General features: G+C 34.8%; 1 long non-coding RNA gene across 1 annotated transcript in view; it reads right to left on the bottom strand.

Moving 5' to 3' along the window:
• LOC136818495 (uncharacterized) overlaps positions 1–19,124 on the bottom strand; it is a 57,910-nt gene that overhangs the window by 552 nt on the left and 38,234 nt on the right. The window lies entirely within an intron of this gene.

Below are 19,124 nucleotides of genomic sequence, written 5' to 3' on the forward strand. Positions count from 1 at the left end.
CCATTTTCCTAAAATATCAGGTGTTTTAGAGTGCCCTAAGCCTTACATTGTTCTTAATTTAAAACAAGTAAAAATTCACTGTTTACAAAACAAGTTAAATTTTGCAAATCTCGATTAATTATGATGAGCCATAGGGATCCATAACAAATAATGGAGGATCAATTTATCTGATCCTTAAACTTTTTACGGATTTTTTTTTACAATTTTTTTAAGCCCTAATGGTATTAACATAGTTTTCATCTGATAAGGTAGAGATGCCGACTTAGCCATTATAAATATATCGTCTTGTTTTTAATTAAGGAGTATAGGTTTCACACATACAGATTTTAACGAGATCATCATTAAAGGATATGTAATATGGAACCTTCATAACCTGCCGTCATCAAACCCGGGGGGGGGGTACTAGGGTTGCGAGCTGACAGGGGGGTGCCGCCCGACTTTTGAACTTTTAACCCTTACCGAGACTAAAAAGGAGAAAACAAAGGAAAATTTTGGGAATTTTACGATCCTTAGCGGGACAAATTTGACCAAATTTCGATCTTTCAGGGGGTAAAAAGTTGTAACTTTCCTATTTTTCCGACCCTTAGCGGGACTTTGGAAGTCCAAAAAAGGTACCCTTAAGGGTGGAACATACCGTGCCCTCCATTTGCCTAAGTACCCCCCCCCCGGGTCATCAACCTCATGAAATTTTATACAACGTTGAGACCAGTAATAGATCTTTATCCTGATGGCGAAAACTTAGAAGAATTTTTTAAATTATAAAATATGTTTACATCAACCTGCTTAGACCTCTATGATGTGCAAATTATATATTAATCATTCACTTTATCTTTTTCAAACCATCTAGATCACTCATTAGGTAATGGGGAAAGCTATTGCTTGTAATTTAGACTCATTAAGTGGAGAAACATTTAAAGAGGCGCTTATCTCGAGGAAATTTCTTTTTTCGCCTTTGGGCTTACTCAATTTATGATTAATATATGACATGGTTTGCTCTAAACGAGGCTAATTTCTGTTATTAATAAGGATGTAAAAGACAGAGAAACTTGACCTTTGCCCCAATTGTACCAAAGAGTTTTCAGTTTTTATGGTTTGTGGACTACCGCGAGTATAATAGTATATGAATATTATAGCATCTAGATGAAGGCTATACCAATCAAATCACATCTAACAAACATAGAAAGGATTCAATGAAAGAGTGTCATAACATAACATGGAAAGTACTATGATGATTGAGACATGCGTAATAAAATTCTTATTCATGATATGCACCATTGCAATGTCTTCCACGAACCCAACAGCTGATTGGTTGCAAGTGACGTATTGACTGATTTTACGTCACTTACAACCAATCAGCTTTTGGGTCCGTGATGTAATGTCAGAAGACATTGCAATGGTCAGAAGACATTGCAATGGAGCATATCATGGATAGTCCAACGTCCTCACAGGTTAAATTTCAGAGAAAGCTAAATTGTGACTGTGCATTGAGGAGGACACTTTGGCTTATTTTCCAAGTACTGCTTGAGCCCCATTTTGAGACAATATTTTTTAAGGGTAGATACGATTGTTTTTTCTCAAATCGAAGTACTATCTCCTTCCCTAGAGGAATGATCTACATGTGAATTTAAAACATTGAAGTATACTTGTCATTTAAAAAAAGGACCTTAAATCTGTACACTATATGATATCGTTTTATAACCTCAATGATACATAAGGTGGATTAATGGGGGCGTTCCCAAACATATATTAACAGCTTAACAGTGAAAGAATTTCATGTCGAGTATCATGATCCTATCAACTTCAGATATACATTATATAGGATATGAAATTAAATTGGGGAAAATTAAGTGATATTTTTCAAATTTCATTCATTTCATTCATTCATTACAATGCTGGACAAAAGCTTTGTAGACTTCTGCAATATTTGCAAAATACTGGACCAAGTTACTCAATACCGGCCAAGCAAAATATTATTATCGGGTTTTTTTTGAAATTGGTACCCACGGAGATCCAGTTTCGCTTGTAAACTAATGATGTAGCGTCGTTTGTCGTTAGGCAAAGTTTTAATACTACAATGACTTCTTTGCAGGTACCAACTTTCAAATAAACTGCGATCAAAGATGGTGGATATACTAGTAGTATAGCTTGGTCCAGGGACATATAAAGGCCAGTGGTTTTTCAAATGATATTCTTCATTTTCTTAAATTATCTTATTATCGTCAAACTCTCTCTCGTCAAAATTTTATCCTCTCGCTAAATCGAAGTTCTGTTATTCGAATCTTTCTATAACTCGAACTTATTCCTCGTCCTGGTCAAGGAGAAACCTTTTTAATATACTTTCTATAATTCGAACCTCTCTGTAATTCGAACAAATAATATTCTCCGTCCGAGTTCGAATTAGCGAGAGTCAACTAGTGAAAATTGCTCTTCGATGAATTAATAAGAAATATGTCGATATCATTTCGATAACAGCGAAAAACAAAAAGCCTGAGCAGGAAATAGAAATTAGATGATTATGAAAAATCGAGGGAATTAGCCCCACTTTTTCCGCAAAATTGAATACCTAAAATACACAGCAATGCTGTGCTGCCTATGTACAATGAACAGGGTAAAACTTAGTGTAAGGGTTAAGCGACACAGTTACTTAAAAGACTATTTTTACTTTCAACACAGTTTGCTCTTCTTGTGAGACGGCCGCCACTATTGTATATTTTACGAGGCTTTAGAATGAGGTATTGTTGATATCAAAGGTATCAGTTTTTTCATCGCCATAATGTATCGTACTTTTGATAAGGCGGGCCCAGATTTTGTAGAGACCTCCCCTTTAAAAAGAACAGGACGTTGAAAAGATGTGACATCCCAGTTGATAACATTGAAAATCAAGCATACTCAATTTGTTCCAACCAGGCACCTCAAATTGATATTCAAAGAAAGTCAATGAAGTTTTTTCCAAAAAGAAATAACCACGCTGTCTAGCATACAAAACTACAATGAAACAAGCTAGATGCTGAATGGACCTACCTGATGATGAAATCATCATTGATTGTTGATGGGGGGAGAGGGAAGGGTTGTAGGGGAAAAATAAATAGAAAGTTCTGGTCGCAAAAGTCAGTTTTATTGACAATTGAATCATGTTTGATGGTGAGCATTGTTATCAATAATGTTTTTGTGTGAAAAACATAGAAATACAAGGAAAAAATCTAATGAAAATCTGCAAAAACGGCGATTTCCGGCATTTTCAACCAAAAAAAAAAAATTTCTCAAAAATCGAACTCAGCCATGTTTTGAGCATTGCGAATACGCATCTTACTGCAAAAAATCAGAAAAAACTTTTGATGAAAATTCGAGAAAATGTAAAAAACCGGTTTTTCCGGCATATTTCCGGCATTTTCGGCCGGAAAAAAATGTTTTTCGAAAATTGGGCTCCGTCACTTTTTAAAAATTTAAAGTACAGCTCGAGAAATTCGAGAAATACCGTTTTTCCGGCGAAAATCGGCTGTTCCGGCGATTTTTAGAAAGTTCCGGCTTCAAAAATCAGTTTTATTGACAATTGAACCATGCTTGATCGTGGACATTGCTATTAACAATGTTTTTGTGTGAAAAAACAACCAATTATAAGGAAAAAGTCCGATGAAAATCTGCAAAAACGGCGATTTCCGGCATATTTCCGGTATTTTCGGCTGGAAAAGAATTTTTCTCAAAAATCGGACTCTGCCATGTTTGGGCATTGCTAATACGCATCTTTGTGCAAAAAATCTGAAAAAACTAATGATGAAATCTCGAGAAAATGCCAAAAAACCGGTTTTTCCGGCGTCACATTTTGGGCATTACCATTTTGCATCATTGTGCCAAAAATCAGAAAAAACATATGAGCCAATCTTGAGAAAAGCTGGTAACTAACGAACGGACGAACGGACGAACATCAGTTAATTTATAGGACCTCCGGGTAGGTCCAAAAAAAAACAAATCCTTTTGAATACAGATACAGATATCGTCGAGTATTCGGCATTTATGATCGCTTAATGGAGGTTCCGCAAAAATCGGAAAAAAATAGACATTTCCGAAATTTCGTCCCAAAAAATACCCAACAGTTTCAACACCACTGGGAAATGAATTTCTTCCATCGCTATTTGCTATTCAGTGGATGAATTGCACTCTAAAAGCCATGATTATTGGGCTGAGATCAATAGAATTTGTATCCCCATTAAATGGGGAATTTTGGGGAATTGAACAGTAGGGAAAAATTCCAAGGAGCACTGAGACAGGGGTGTTAAAACAGTACCTTGAAATATCGATTTAATTTTATCGACACTTTTTTATAACCAGTAGATTTCGGCAAGTTCGCAATGTATGTAGACCTGAAATCGTCGGGTTTTCACTACCGTCAAATTCGAAATTGACGGACTTTCACGTCCAACATTTCCGAAGCATTTCTGTTGATGGCCTGTTGTTCTTACTTATTTTGACTTTTGAGCCTCAAAGTATTATCTTGTTCTTATTTTTAGGCCAATAGGGTTTTTTTACTACCTTGACCCTTTAATGAATTTTTTGTCAGGCTCAGGTTCATTTTTAAACGTTTTAAACGGTCCTTATTTTTGTTTTTTGACGTATCGTTGTGCTCCATGAAATTGTTCTACTAAAAAGATATCAAGCTATTTGTCTATTTCAATAGTACACTAGGAGCAGAAAGTGCTAAAAATTTTCCTAATAGAAATTAGCATTTCTTAGACATCATTAGTGAAATCGGACTTAATTAAATCCACTGGATTTAGTAGGATTCCTTAAAACATCAACAAAACAAAGTCACTTTTAAGAGAATATAGTACTGTTTATCACAAGGTGATTATCACTGAAGCTTTACTAGTTGATATCTATCCGGCTTGCAACATTAGGGGGTCTTGGGTGATAATTTTGATGACGTAAAATAGTATATATCTTGCTGTATAAACTGTATAGTCGTTCCCATGGAACTTTTAGATTATCTAAATATTAAGCTATTCATTGATTTTGTCCTATTTTTAGCCAATGTCTACGCCTTTCCGTCTCCAGAGCCAGAAGAATGAAACCTCTAACAATGACCTAATGAGACATTTTTTAACCTGACAATTATTAAGTTTTGTAAAAGCTGTTTTCGGGGTTTGGGGCATTCATATGGTCCAACAGCATGGGTAGGTTAAGGGTAGGTTATTGGACCCTCGAAATGCACTGTAATGGTGTACTTTTGATAGAATGGTTCACTACAAGGGTCTTTTTTTTAGCTGGATAAATTGTAAGGGTGTGTTTGGGGACTGCTGAATTGCAAGTCTGAAAGTAAAAATCTGATTTATCTTTATAGTTTTCTCTCATTCCGATTTGTTTTGCGAATTGTGTCGACATATCAGGCTCATTTTTGGGTGGCTTCAGCAAAATATGAAATGCAAGAAACTACGCTGTAAGGGTTAGAAACGTTCGGTAAAATGCACTGTAAGGGTACCTTTTCAATGCCTAAGAGCTGCACTCTAAGGGCTTGAGCGGCATATTCCGTCTTTTAGAAATCGATCACCCCGGAGGCTGACTACAGTATACTAGAAGTTAGTTCTATCTTAGAGTAACACTAAAAAATAAAAGACGCAGTGCTGTTCGTGATGTAATGCTTAAACAACTAGAACTACGAAAAAAGTTATCTGTATTCAGCGCTAAAAAGTAAAATAGGTATAAGATTTGTCAGTCACCAACAAATTTCTATTAACATTTAAACATAAAAACATCAGCAGGAATGCAATCAGAGGTAGCAGGTATCCTACACGATTTAAAAGATTTTGTATGTATCACCTTTTTGTGTTTGACTTTTTTTTTAAAGATTCAAATACTTAAATAAACCCATTACCATTAACATTCTTGACCCAGTAGGTGGTTTATTTTGTGGGGAATTTGTCTGTAGTTGCCTTAGACTTTGTTGTTTTCAACTGTCGATTCTCTAGAAACTATTATTGATAATAAAATGGATGTGTTGTAGCTTGTGGACGCAGGAGATTGTTGTTTTTTTCAGAGCAACTTTTGGAACTGAGACTTCATGGTTAAGATGATAAGCGTTGCCGGTTTTAATGGTTGCAATAATAAATAAAATCAATGTACTGAGAATATCGTGTATCTGTTTAGTAAAGTGACAGATGATCATTTTTATTTCCATATGGATGATTCTGAACAATAATTACAAATTGATTGATCGATATTTAGGCAATGGAATCGCTCTTATGCATTCTGAAAAAATCTACGATTCAAAAGATATGCAATGACCCTGCTAAAATTCACCAGTGTTTGATCGCTGGGCTAAAAGCTTCCTTACAGAATTGGTATTTTTCCCTGTGAGAAAATCTTTCATTTTTGTTGAGGAGGGAGTCAAATTGCCGGGGGAATAATTGTATCACTAAATACCCCAAAATAAGGTACTTATAGACTGATTCATGCGAGAGTTTTATATGGACTTGCCTCGGGATTGTAAAATGTTCTTTGATAACTAGAAATCGTTAAGTTAAAATGCTCTGGAGGATGGGAGGATAGAGGGAAAGAGTGAAAATTTTAAAGAGTCAGTAAAATCTTGATAAAAGAAGAAGTAATATCTATAGGAAATATTCAAAGAAAAAATAAGATCTATTGATTATCTTTAAAAACTGTTTAACCTCAAGATGGTTTTACTGAGATTTTCTGACAAATATTTTTAACTCTAACTTTAAAGTTGTGAGTCAACCAAAGAAGGTAATCCTAATTCAGTGACTTTAGGGGAAAAAAGTCATATCGATTTGTCACTTATGAGAGTACAGGAAATCAATGAGATTGGAACCATTGGTAAAAATATTAGCTTTAAAATAACCTTTTAAAATGACAGCCTAATAGTACATTGTTTTTATAAGCATATTAAAGCTGAACCTGAACGTGTGTCACACCTGCGTTATTTACAATGCTAGTTTACTCTACCTGGTATTTCCAGGTTGGAACTTTGTGTCCATCAACCTTAATAGAGTCAAAGTTACGATGTACAACTTTTTTTTAGTCTTCGGATGTTCTAGCTTTTTAAGCTTAAAAATGTTCTAAACATGTTCTTATTTTCAACATTTTATTATTATTTGTCCATTTCCTTAAGAGAAAGGGTCTTTCTGGGTCCACAAAGTCTTTATAAAACTTGTTCTAAATATTTTAGCCATAGAGGCCTTAAATATTCTTATAAAGTTTGTTCTTATAAAAACGTTTATGAATATGACAGGACATTTTAAACAGTTCTTATAAAGAAATTGGTGAGCGTTGTACGACACAATACTGGATAATTAGTTTACATTCAATTTTAAGACCTCTAATCATGTAAAATATTAATGAGAGAGTATGACCTCCTGTTAGCTTACTCTATTTCACTCGAAAATTTGATTACAGTCACTTAAACTTCCAGGGGGTTTATTCTTATGATTTGACAAACATTTTAAGAGAAAAATACAGAAAGAAAGTGAGTACCCTACCATTTCAGTTTTTCTTTAAAAGCTTTTCTTTCTTAAGCCATTTATGTATGTTTGATGACCTCTGATTATCTGGAATATGTTGGCAAAAGTTACTTCGATACACCCAAATTTTCTTTCCAAAGAGGTATTACTTTGATGTTATCCCTTTTCTCTCAAGAGCATTGTTTAATCTTTGAAAAAGTACAACCATTTTTTTAAAACAAGCTTTGAAGAAAAACTTGTTTTGGGAAAAAATCCTCGTCCTCTGCGGAAATCAAAAAATCCACTTGGCTGAATAAAGCTCGGAAGCTCAGTTTAAGATATCTTAAACTCTGATGGGAGTGGGGGTGGGGGATAAAATTTCAGCCTAGTCTAGAAAGCTATCTTATAACTTTATCGCTTCATACTATATTTTTAATACCATCATACCTAGAGTTCGTTTAAGCATTCCAGGCCGATACAAGGCGTATGGCTTTCCAAGATTGCTTCGCGTTTTTGAGACATAAACAAAATTTCTCATTCACTAGTGGGCGGGAGACTAGGATATAAACAAGCTTCGACTAAAACTATATAACACTTTAACTCCAAGCCAAACCTTTTAACATATGAAATCGAGAAACTTGCAAAGTAATAAAAGAAAAGTTAGCTTTCAGCGACAAGAGATAGAGGAGGATAGGAAAAGATATCTTGGGATGTACTTAGGTTACAAACGCGCGAAGAAGTATTCACAAATTACTTGCTTTTACAACAAAAACGCGTAATATTAGCATTATATTAATTTTTTTCTTGCTTTGTTCGACCTGAAAGTGCGATAAAGACTTGGCAAAAAGAAATCTAAAAAACGTTGTACTAGAGTTACACACGTAAAGTACAAAATTGGCTTGAGAGAGGTGATTTTGATAGACTTTTTTGAACGTGGTTTTAAATACTGGTTTTTTTATAGAGTTGTAAAAAGTTGTAGATTAAGTAACAAACGTTTTCACGGATTAGAAAGTTACCTTATACGAGGAGGACTTGCTTTTCTATTGAAATATTTACAGACAGTTAGAGTCATGCACTTGCTAGTTGCCCATTCCGAAGACCTGACAATTTTTACAATTTTAATTAGCTTTGTATAACAAAAGTAGCTTTTGATCTTTAAACTTATTTTCCAATAGAGCCTGGTTCCCAGACGTAGTCGAACGATCCCCTTGCTGTGGAAATGAGGTTTTCAAACCTTTTTTCTAAGAATGGTGTTTTCCGTTTCAACGTAGGATATTCTTAACTTTTTGGGGAAAACAGTACTCTACTCGTTGAAAGTCTTCTGTATATAGCTGAGTCATAGTTGGCAATTTACAGGCAAAAATGTTCTAAAATTTGGGATCTTAGGTGGGCGTTCTTAACTTTTTGAGTCATTATCCTAGAAATGTTCTTAAAATGTTCTTAATTTCACCATTTTGTAAGTATTTTGGTCCATTTCCCTAGAAGGACTCGGGTATTTTACTGTCTTCAAAGCCTTAAAATGTTCTTAACTTACTCTTAACATTTTGGCCATCGAAGGCTTATGTTCTTATATAGTTTGTTCTTATGAAAAAACGTGCACTCCTAGTACTGTTGAATTAAACATTTTATAACACATACCTCGATAAAGGGAAGGTCTTGTGTATATAGCTCAGGTATAGTTGGCAATTTACAGGTAAAAATGTTCTAAAATTTGGGACTTATGTTCAGTTGCAAAAATCTATGATAGTGTTCCGTTTTCTAATATAAAAGCATGTAGTGTAAACGATCAAATTTGATGAACTTAAAGCAAAACCCAATCAAGACGATTTATTTTGGAAAAAAATATTTCCAGTTTCTGCAAAGCACGATAAAACCTAATGGGAATATTAATAAAATTCTAAATTTGATATCGACTTGCTAATTTATGTAGCCAAAAGATAAATCCTTTTCACAACAAAATTTTGGCTGACTGGTGTAAAAGTCCTTGGCTTTGTTTTCAAAGTTCTTTCGGTTTTCTTTCCCATCTAAATTAGTTTTTCTTTTTCATTTTTTTTCCTTATGGCTTCTTATCAAGTTTTTGTGGCTTTGGAAAAGAACACACGAAACTTAAAAAAAGTTTAGAAAAATTCTTGAACTTCTGAGCGAGAAAGTTTGATTTGATTTTAGTAAGGGATTTATAATTTGACATTTTCATTTTCATTTTCATTAAGAAGATTCTTTGTTTTGATTACAAAAAGGGCTAATAACTGCTATATATGTATCCATTAGCTCTCTTTTAGCAAAAATTGAGATCTAGACCGGTCTCCATTGCTACCTTGCTAAATCGGAATATTCATGCTTTTGATTTATGCAGTTTATTTGATTGCTTCCAAATTGTTTGAATATCTTATCGGGGAAAACTTTATCGGGGAAAAGTGACGAAATTTTGGACAAGTGACGAAAATTTTCCCCGGCCTTAATGCGTTTACCAAGTACCAGCAAGTGACGAACTTTTCCCCGACGAAAATTTTCACCGACGAAAATTTTTCCCGACGAAGTTTTCCCCGATAAGGTATCAATTTTCTAGCGAAACATTTGACCTCCGGGGTTTGATTTGCAGGGGGGTAGAGCCCGTTAACTTCGGATAGAATTCATTGTTTTTCCTTAGAGCCAGGGTTTCTAGGAGAAATTACTATATTCATGATATGCACCATTGCAATGACTTCTGACATTAAATCACGGACCCAATAGCTGATTGGTCGTAAGTGACGTAAAATCAGTCAATACGTCACTTTCAACCTATCAGCTGTTGGGCCCGTGAAAGATATTGCAATGGTGCATTTTATGAATAGCAGTAGAGCCTATTTTTGCACTAACTTATGACTTCCGTTGCAAAGTTTTATAACAGCCTAAATATTTGCATCATTTCCAGGGAGCATAGCATTTTGGAGGAGACTCTTTCGAGTCTAGAATTTCATTTCATACATGAAAGGGAACCTTGATATTGACAGAAGCTTATTAATATATTTATCAAATATTGACTTTTAGGTCTTATCTTATTTTACTTGCGAATTATTTTTATATTTATATTGAATTAATTTGAGATTTTGAAATTTCCCTTCAAAATAATCAGCTGTTAATTGAAAAATATGACGGAATATTTATTTGATCAAACATGGGCTTAAAATCTAAATGAATAATTTTATGATGTTTGGAATTTAGTTTAGATTTTTCATTTTTCAGAGTTATTTTTCTGGTAGTATTTTTTTATGGAAAAAGTAGGTCAAAGTCCCGGGGGGGGGGGGGGTACTAGGTTTGCGAGGTGACGGGTATGTCCGAGCCAAAAATCGAAAATCGACCCTTTGAGAGACTAAATTTTGGTGATTTTGGGACCCTTTGAGAGACTTTTTCCTAAATTTTGGTCCATTTTTTCCAAATTTTGGTTTGATTTTCACCAAATTTTGGTCAAAATTTTTGGAAATCGTGACCCTTTGAGAGAGAAATTTTTGATTTTCGTGATTTTGGGACCCTTTCAGAGACTAACTTTTGATTTTACCCCTTTGAGAGACTTTTGAGGATCGAAAAAAGGTACCCTTATGGCTCGCACATACCCGGCACCCATTTTGCCTAAGTACCCCCCCCCCCCGGGGTCAAAGTAGGCAGTTCAGGCTCCTTCTATCCCATGAGAGCCCATCCTAGCGGTTTGCGTGAATGCGTGAATAGGCTTTTTAAATTTCGTGAATGCGATAAAAAATTTTAAAAATTGCGTGAATTTCGAAAAAGAAATTGCGTGATTGATTGAAGGTCTACTTGTGGGTGCGCTCCATGGCACTGTACTGATATATGGGGGAGTTGGAGTTGGCGGGCTGTGTGGACAAATGAATCATCGAGTTAAAAAGAAAGAAGAATTAGGGTATATATATTAATGAGGTAAGAAAAAAAGAAATTTAGATAGTAACTTTTTGAGACCTAGAAATGTTCTTCACTTGTTCTTACTTTCACCATTTTGTGGAGAAGTTGCTATTTGTTTGACGCGCGAAAAAAAATTAATCCTTCTATCAACCTCTGCAATCTCTACGGGTTTGTAATAACGAGATTTTCTACATCATGCAATTGGTTTAGACCTACTTAATACATTATAATGCGATGTTTTTAATGTTACATTACGTTTGTTTTGAATTTTATACCATTTTATCCTAATTTGTTTTGCTTTTTGCGTCTATAATCCTTCATAACAAATTAACAATCTTTTTTAAACTATGAAGTAATTTTTATAAGAGAAACAAAGGAGTATGAGTCGGCATTAAATCAAATACAAACTGACAATCTGAAAATATAAAGTTCCATTTACAAGTTTCTTTTAATTTAGTGCAAGCAATTTTCACTTATAATTGTGTACCACATTTTTCTTCGCATCTCATTAAATGAAGTCAGGTGAAATTGATTTATCACCATTGATCTGAAATGGAAATTTGCATACACTTCTTTAGGTCAGCCATACAAATGCTCTTTAGCGTAATGAAAAAGATGTCTTCTGAAGGATGAGTTTAGCCAAAACCTTATGAACAAATTAAGAACAATCCGCGACTTAGTCCAGAAAAATGTTACGTAACTTCCGCCATTATGAGTTAGCGAGTGTTCAATTTAACCGTAAAGAATCACTTCTTTAAATTCGAACGTTTGCTTCTAGAAAAAATTTCTATTTCTATAAAAATGAAGACCTGGAACACTTAGCCAACTTTGCAAATTGATGTAATTAACAATAACTTAATTCATTATTCTCAGCAGTACAAAGCAATAGAAAACCTAATCAGAAACTCTTGGGAAATATTGCGTTAGCCAGACCAAACCTTGGAATTGATGATATGCGCCATTGCAATGTCTTCTGACATTACACTACGAACCCAACAGCTGATTTGTTGTGAGTGACGTAAAATCAGTCACTTAAAACCAATCAACTGGGTCCACGGAAGACATTGCAATGGTGCATATCATGAATGTTTTGGTAAAAAAAAATGTTGTTTAAAATATCAATGCTACGACAGACTAAGGCAATTTTAATATTCTGTAAGAGGGAGAGTTGAAATAAAGGTGATAAACTAGAAAGAAATTGTAAGTTGGAGATTTACTAACTTTGTGATAACCATCTTAAGCCTTGACAACTTTTTGAAGACGTTAGTCTAAGCGCTCTTTAAATATATCCACCGTGCGCATGTTCTTTATAAGAACAGCTCTTGAAGAAGGTAACCAAATAAGAGTTTTATCCTATAATAGTGAAGTCAAGTTTAATCTATTTAATTGATAGTGATACAAGACAAAATACGATCTACTTTCCCAAAACACCTTCATACTTTTCAAAATTTGATTCTGATACAGATTTGAAAACTATATTTTAAACTTGGTAAGGCATAATATCGGTTCAATTTTTCCTAAGAAATCTGTTCATTGAAAATATTTAAAGAATGTTTGTCATTCTCTGGAACAGAGAAATGTTGGAGGAATTGGTTAAAAATTGTCATTTAAAGTTTACGTCTGCTCTATAAGCATAACTTGCATGTCATTTCTCAATCAAAGCAAATCAAATTGAAGATTCCAATTTAACACCCTTGTTCCAAAGCCACGGTGGAACTTTGTTCCTCCACGGCGATAGACATTCCTATTGAAATCCCAATGGGGATAGAAATTCTATTGTTCCAAGATGGTTCCAGTGGTGATGGTTTTGGAGTGCAATTTTTAAACATTGAATTTCGAGTGGGGATAAAATGAAAGTCAATTTCCCAATGGGGCTAGGGTTTCATAGCAAGTCTGTGACATAGGGGCGTAATTTATTCTTAAAGGGGAAAGAATTCCTTATAACTATAGAACCTGAATATGGGAAAAATGGATTGATGCGGATGGGTTTAGGAATTTTAAATGGAAGATGTTTCATTTAAATCCATAGTCATAGACACCCATGGTGCAATATCGAAGAAGCGGACATTCGACTTCTGGATTCCGACAAAACGCATTCTACAACCCACCAACTGGTTTGAAGGGGGGTTTGTACTTTTACGGTGTGACGTGATTTGCCCTTTTTTTGTACGGTATTACGGGATTTGACAAGAAAAGAAAACGGTATTTTTTAAATCAGACGGTGACGGTGATTAGCCATATTTTTTGTCAGTATTCCGGTATTTTCAACTCTACAAACCGGTGTGTCAGTGTTATTATTTTCAAAATTTTGACGGAAAAACGGTATTTCGAACCCCTACAAACCCTCCCCTTGAAGGACTAGTAACGAGGAACGGCAAAATAAAACACAGTTAAGTCTCCATAACTCGAACACACACGAGGAACACAAATTTGTTCGAGTTGAGGAAATTTCGAGTTATCGAGAAAGGTCATGTCGTTCTGAATTTAAGACGCCATGTGTAGGGTAAGGTTTGAAAGGCAGTGTTAACTGAAGTGATCATAAATCTTGTTTTCGTTAAGCAGACACTTGAGTCATAAAGGTTCTCCATCAAAAGAGGTTCCATCGTAAAAATAAAAAATAGCAATAATTTCTACTTCCGCTTTTTATGCTACAAGGGTTACTTTACGTTGTGTTTCCAGAGGAGCGTATTTTTGAGAGGCGATGATCAAGAAATACTTTATTTCCGAACAGGGGGGGTATCGAGTCAATGTACTGGCCCATAGCTGGTGGGGTGGTGTATTTCTTAGGTTAAATTGAGTTAGTACAGTGTACTAAAAGGGTGGTCCTCTGAGAAAAATACAATGAAAAAGTTAGTACAGTGTTCTAAAAGGGTGGTCCTCTGAGAAAAATACGATGAAAAAGTTAGTACACTGTACTAAAAAGGGTGGTGTTCTGAATTGATACACACTGAGAAGTTAGTACAATGTACTAATTTCAGTAGTAAAAACACACAAACCCAGTGAATTCCCATGTATATTTGGCATAATTTGCCAGGTACAAGCTGGTCCGAGACCTTCAAGTCAAGGCTGGCTAAGCTATACAAATTGGTACACTGATTTTCTCCCAATGTTTCCTGTTTACTTGATTGGATTTGTTTCAGAGTCGCAGCATGCGCAAGTGGAGACCGGCCTTAATTCCAATCTTGTTTACGTTTTCTTTAAGGCCCTATCAACATTATGGCAACAACAAGAATTTGAATGTGTAAACGTTCGAATCGAAGCTTTCAAGTTTTATAAAAACAAATCCGCTCTATTGTTTTATGTTTTTTAGTAACCTTGTTGGATTGATGTTAATTGAAAAAAAATCTGTATATAAGTGAAATCACCAGGGGAGGGGGTGAAAACGACCGTACGTTCGGCCAAAAATCAGGTCTCTAAAATCGGCCCCTTACAGTGCAGGAAAAATTTGGCTGAATATCGATCCTTAAAGTGTAATTTTTCGAAATTTTTTGCCCTTTTCAGGGCAAATTTTTTTGAAATTTCTCAAATTTTACCTCAAAATTTTTACACCCTTACAGTGCACTTTTTCTCACTTGCTCAATAATCAACCCTTACAGTGCACTTTCCAAAGTCCAAAAAACCTACCCTTAACCCTTTAAGACTTTGCGTCCCCGATGAGTGTCCCCAGGGCAAAAAAGCAAAAAAAGTCGATGTCGTCCAATTCTAATGAAATTACGAATATAACACAATTAAATGGTGTAGAATTGAATGACAATATTGTTTTTTGTGTATTTGGGTCTTTTAGAGGGTAAAATTGGGGGTTTTGGGCCCAATTCTGGGCTTTTGGGGCAAAAAATGACCCAAAAATGAAGTTTCTCCAATTTCGATGAAACTTTCCAGTTTTATCCAATTTTTCATGTTGAAGACGAATATGAAACTTAAAATTCTTCAAAAGTCCTGAAATACCCTCAAAAAGGGGGTTTTGGGCCCAATTCTGGGCTTTTGGGGCAAAAAATGACCCAAAAATGAAGTTTCTCCAATTTCGATGAAACTTTCCAGTTTTATCCAATTTTTCATGTTGAACACGAATATGAAACTTAAAATTCTTCAAAAGTCCTGAAATACCCTCAAAAAGGGGGTTTTGGGGCCCAATTCTGGGCTTTTTGGGGCAAAAATGACCCAAAAAATGAAGTTTCTCCAATTTCGATGAAACTTTCCAGTTTTATCCAATTTTTCATGTTGAACACGAATATGAAACTTAAAATTCTTCAAAAGTCCTGGAATACCCTCAAAAAGGGGGTTTTGGGCCCAATTCTGGGCTTTTGGGGCAAAAAATGACCCAAAAATGAAGTTTCTCCAATTTCGATGAAACTTTCCAGTTTTATCCAATTTTTCATGTTGAACACGAATATGAAACTTAAAATTCTTCAAAAGTCCTGGAATACCCTCAAAAAGGGGGTTTTGGGCCCAATTCTGGGCTTCTGGGGCAAAAAATGACCCAAAAATTAATTTTTTCCAATTTCGACGAAAATTTCCACTTTTATCTAATTTTTCATGTAGAATACGAAAACAACACTCAAGTTTTATGAACCCCCCTTCCCCCGAGACACCCCTTATATAAGAGGGTTTATGGTCCAATCTTCGTCTTTTCAGGGTTCAAACAAGACCCAACAGTCGAGCTTCTTTAATTTTAATGAAACGTGAATTAACAAACATTTTTATTGAATAATTTAAAATTACACTCAAAATTAACCCCAAACTTGCACCTGTAAAAGGGTTTTTTGTCTAAACATTAGGCTGTCAGTAATACAAAATAATAATCAGAGGGTCCAATTTTTCTAATTCAACCTGCTTTTAGTCCCAAGGTTAATATTTTTGCTGTTTCCAAACAAATTCTATGGACTGAAACAGTTAGATAACATTTTTTGTTTTTTTTTTTTTTTTTTTTTTATTTTTTTTTTTTTTTTTTTTTTTTTTTTTTGCGTAAACCCCCTAGTTTTGAGATAAACGAGTTTAAAGATTTTTATTCCTATAGAAAGCACTGTTATTGGCTAGAAGTGATGAGCTATTTATGAAAATAGACTGAAGATATTATAAATGTGTGAATGTTTTCTGATGATGATTTAGGAAATGAAGGTTTTTGGAAATTTTAGTTTGATTGGCAATTTTTCCAGATTTTGGTTTAAAAGTCCAACTTGGTGCATACTGTTTCCATGGTAATGAATGCAAATATGGCAGTATTGAAAATCACTTGCAAAATAGCTGTCAACATGTCGAGTTCCAGCGAGTTTAGAACGATATTGGTCTATGCTCAAGCCAAAGTGCACTATTGGCGTCAAAAAACGCGTATGAGAGTGTTTTCATTTGACAAAGATTGAGATTCTCTGTATCATCGGTTTATACAACGATTTTCTATCATACACTTCTGTATATAATTTCTAAATACATAAATTGTAGTTGATTTTCATAACTGTTACTTTTGGTGCATTTTCCTTACAAATGATTTATTGTTTGAAAAGTTTCGATACTTTTCATTAGTGTATTATTAGTATAGTATATATACGGAATATATGATTGATATATGACTATGAACTGGTATTGTAGTAAAGTTGTTTTTTATGTGTGATAGGAATTTAACTATCATTTTCATCAATATTATTTCATACTTCTATGTTCAATCAAATTATGTTACATAGCTTTCCAGGGTTACTTAGACAACAAGAACACGTTAGATGAACTTAATTATACCCCTGTCTCGCCAGAACACATTATTTTTAGCTGATTGATTTTCGAAGTCTGATCAGAACAAATTAAAATTTCTAGCTGAAATATGCTCTCAGAACACATCGGAAAAAAAGGTCGCCTCGCCGGCTGCTTTCACGGACTGTTTCTCTGAAAACCCATCTGATTTTCCTTTTCTGGAAAAATTTTCGTATTCTACATAAAAAAATGGATAAAAGTGGAAATTTTCGTCGAAATTGGAAAAAATTAATTTTTGGGTCATTTTTTGCCCCAGAAGCCCAGAATTGGGCCCAAAACCCCCTTTTTGAGGGAATTTCAGGACTTTTGAAGAATTTTAAGTTTCATATTCGTGTTCAACATGAAAAATTGGATAAAACTGGAAAGTTTTATCGAAATTGGAGAAACTTCATTTTTGGGTCATTTTTTGCCCCAGAAGCCCAGAATTGGGCCCAAAACCCCCTTTTTGAGGGTATTTCAGGACTTTTGAAGAATTTTAAGTTTCATATTCGTGTTCAACATGAAAAATTGGATAAAAGTGGAAAGTTTCATCGAAATTGGAGAAACTTCATTTTTGGGTCATTTTTTTGCCCCAAAAGCCCAGAATTGGGCCCAAAACCCCCTTTTTGAGGGTATTTCAGGACTTTTGAAGAATTTTAAGTTTCATATTCGTGTTCAACATGAAAAATTGGATAAAACTGGAAAGTTTCATCGAAATTGGAGAAACTTCATTTTTGGGTCATTTTTTGCCCCAAAAGCCCAGAATTGGGCCCAAAACCCCCAATTTTACCCTCTAAAAGACCCAAATACACAAAAAACAATATTGCCATTCAATTCTACACCATTTAATTGTGTTATATTCGTAATTTCATTAGAATTGGACGACATCGACTTTTTTTGCTTTTTTGCCCTGGGGACACTCATCGGGGACGCAAAGTCTTAAAGGGTTAAGGGCCGCACGTCCAGTAGGTCACTTACCTGGAGTGCCCCCCCCCCCCCGGGAAAGCACCTTTTTATATATTTTGTATAATATTACATTTGATAAAAGATTTTCCATTTCAGTTTGTGTACAATGTTATTAAGTCTTTCATTTTTATTTTTCAAAAAAGAAAAACTGCTACAGCTTGCCAGACAACCAGAAATCAAGTCACAAGAAGGGAAATAACTCAAAGTTAATTTTGAGTGTTTTGACGTGCTAATTTCAGCTAATTTCACTGTATTTGATTGACTTTGCTTTGTCTGTTTCATTGTTTCAGTGTTTGTACTATATAAGGATTCAAGTATTTTAATATTCAAATCTTTCCTTTTATATAATTTGGTGCTTTTCTTAGCAAAATGCTTCAAAACCTTTGTATATGGTGACAATTAAACTTATCTGGCTAAGAAGAAATTAGAACAGTGCACTATAAGGGGTGGTTTCTAAACTTATCTGATCGAAAAAACAGCTAGTACAGTGTACTAAAAGGGTAGTATCAAAAATCCGGTCATAGAGAAGTCAGTACAGTGTACTGAAAGGGTGGTAATAAAAATCTAGTTGTGGAAAAACGTCAGTACAGTGTACTAAAAGGGTGGTATCAAAGCTCCGGCTGTGGAAGAAAGTTATTACAGTGTACTAAAAAGGTGGTGTCAAAGCCCGGACCGTGGAAAAAAGTTAGTACAGTGTACTAAAAGGGTGGTGTCAAAGCCCCGACCGTGAAAAAAAGTTAGTACAGTGTACTAAAAATGGTGGTGGTCTAATTTTTTGGAAAAAAATCCAAAAATCAAGTTAGTACCCTATGGTCCAGTACACTGACTTGGTACCCCCCCTGTTCCGAAAACAATTTGCAGGAACACTGGGCATCGCTTTTAGCCATCAATTTCATAAGTAGCCGTGAACAGAGGAAAAAAAAAGAGATCGAACGCAAAATGATGTTTGAGCCTCGGGGGCCAGTCTTCTGTTGGATTCTATCTAGTAGTATTACACTCTTGCAATGAGTATTTTACTTAATTATGGTAATATTTCATTGTGCAATTACTGTCGAAGTTGTAGACAAAATAATTATTATTAATCTAAAATCGACATTAATG

This window comes from Clytia hemisphaerica, unplaced genomic scaffold (assembly GCF_902728285.1).
Source record: "Clytia hemisphaerica strain Z4C2 unplaced genomic scaffold, Clytia hemisphaerica genome assembly, whole genome shotgun sequence".
NCBI lineage: Eukaryota > Metazoa > Cnidaria > Hydrozoa > Leptothecata > Clytiidae > Clytia > Clytia hemisphaerica.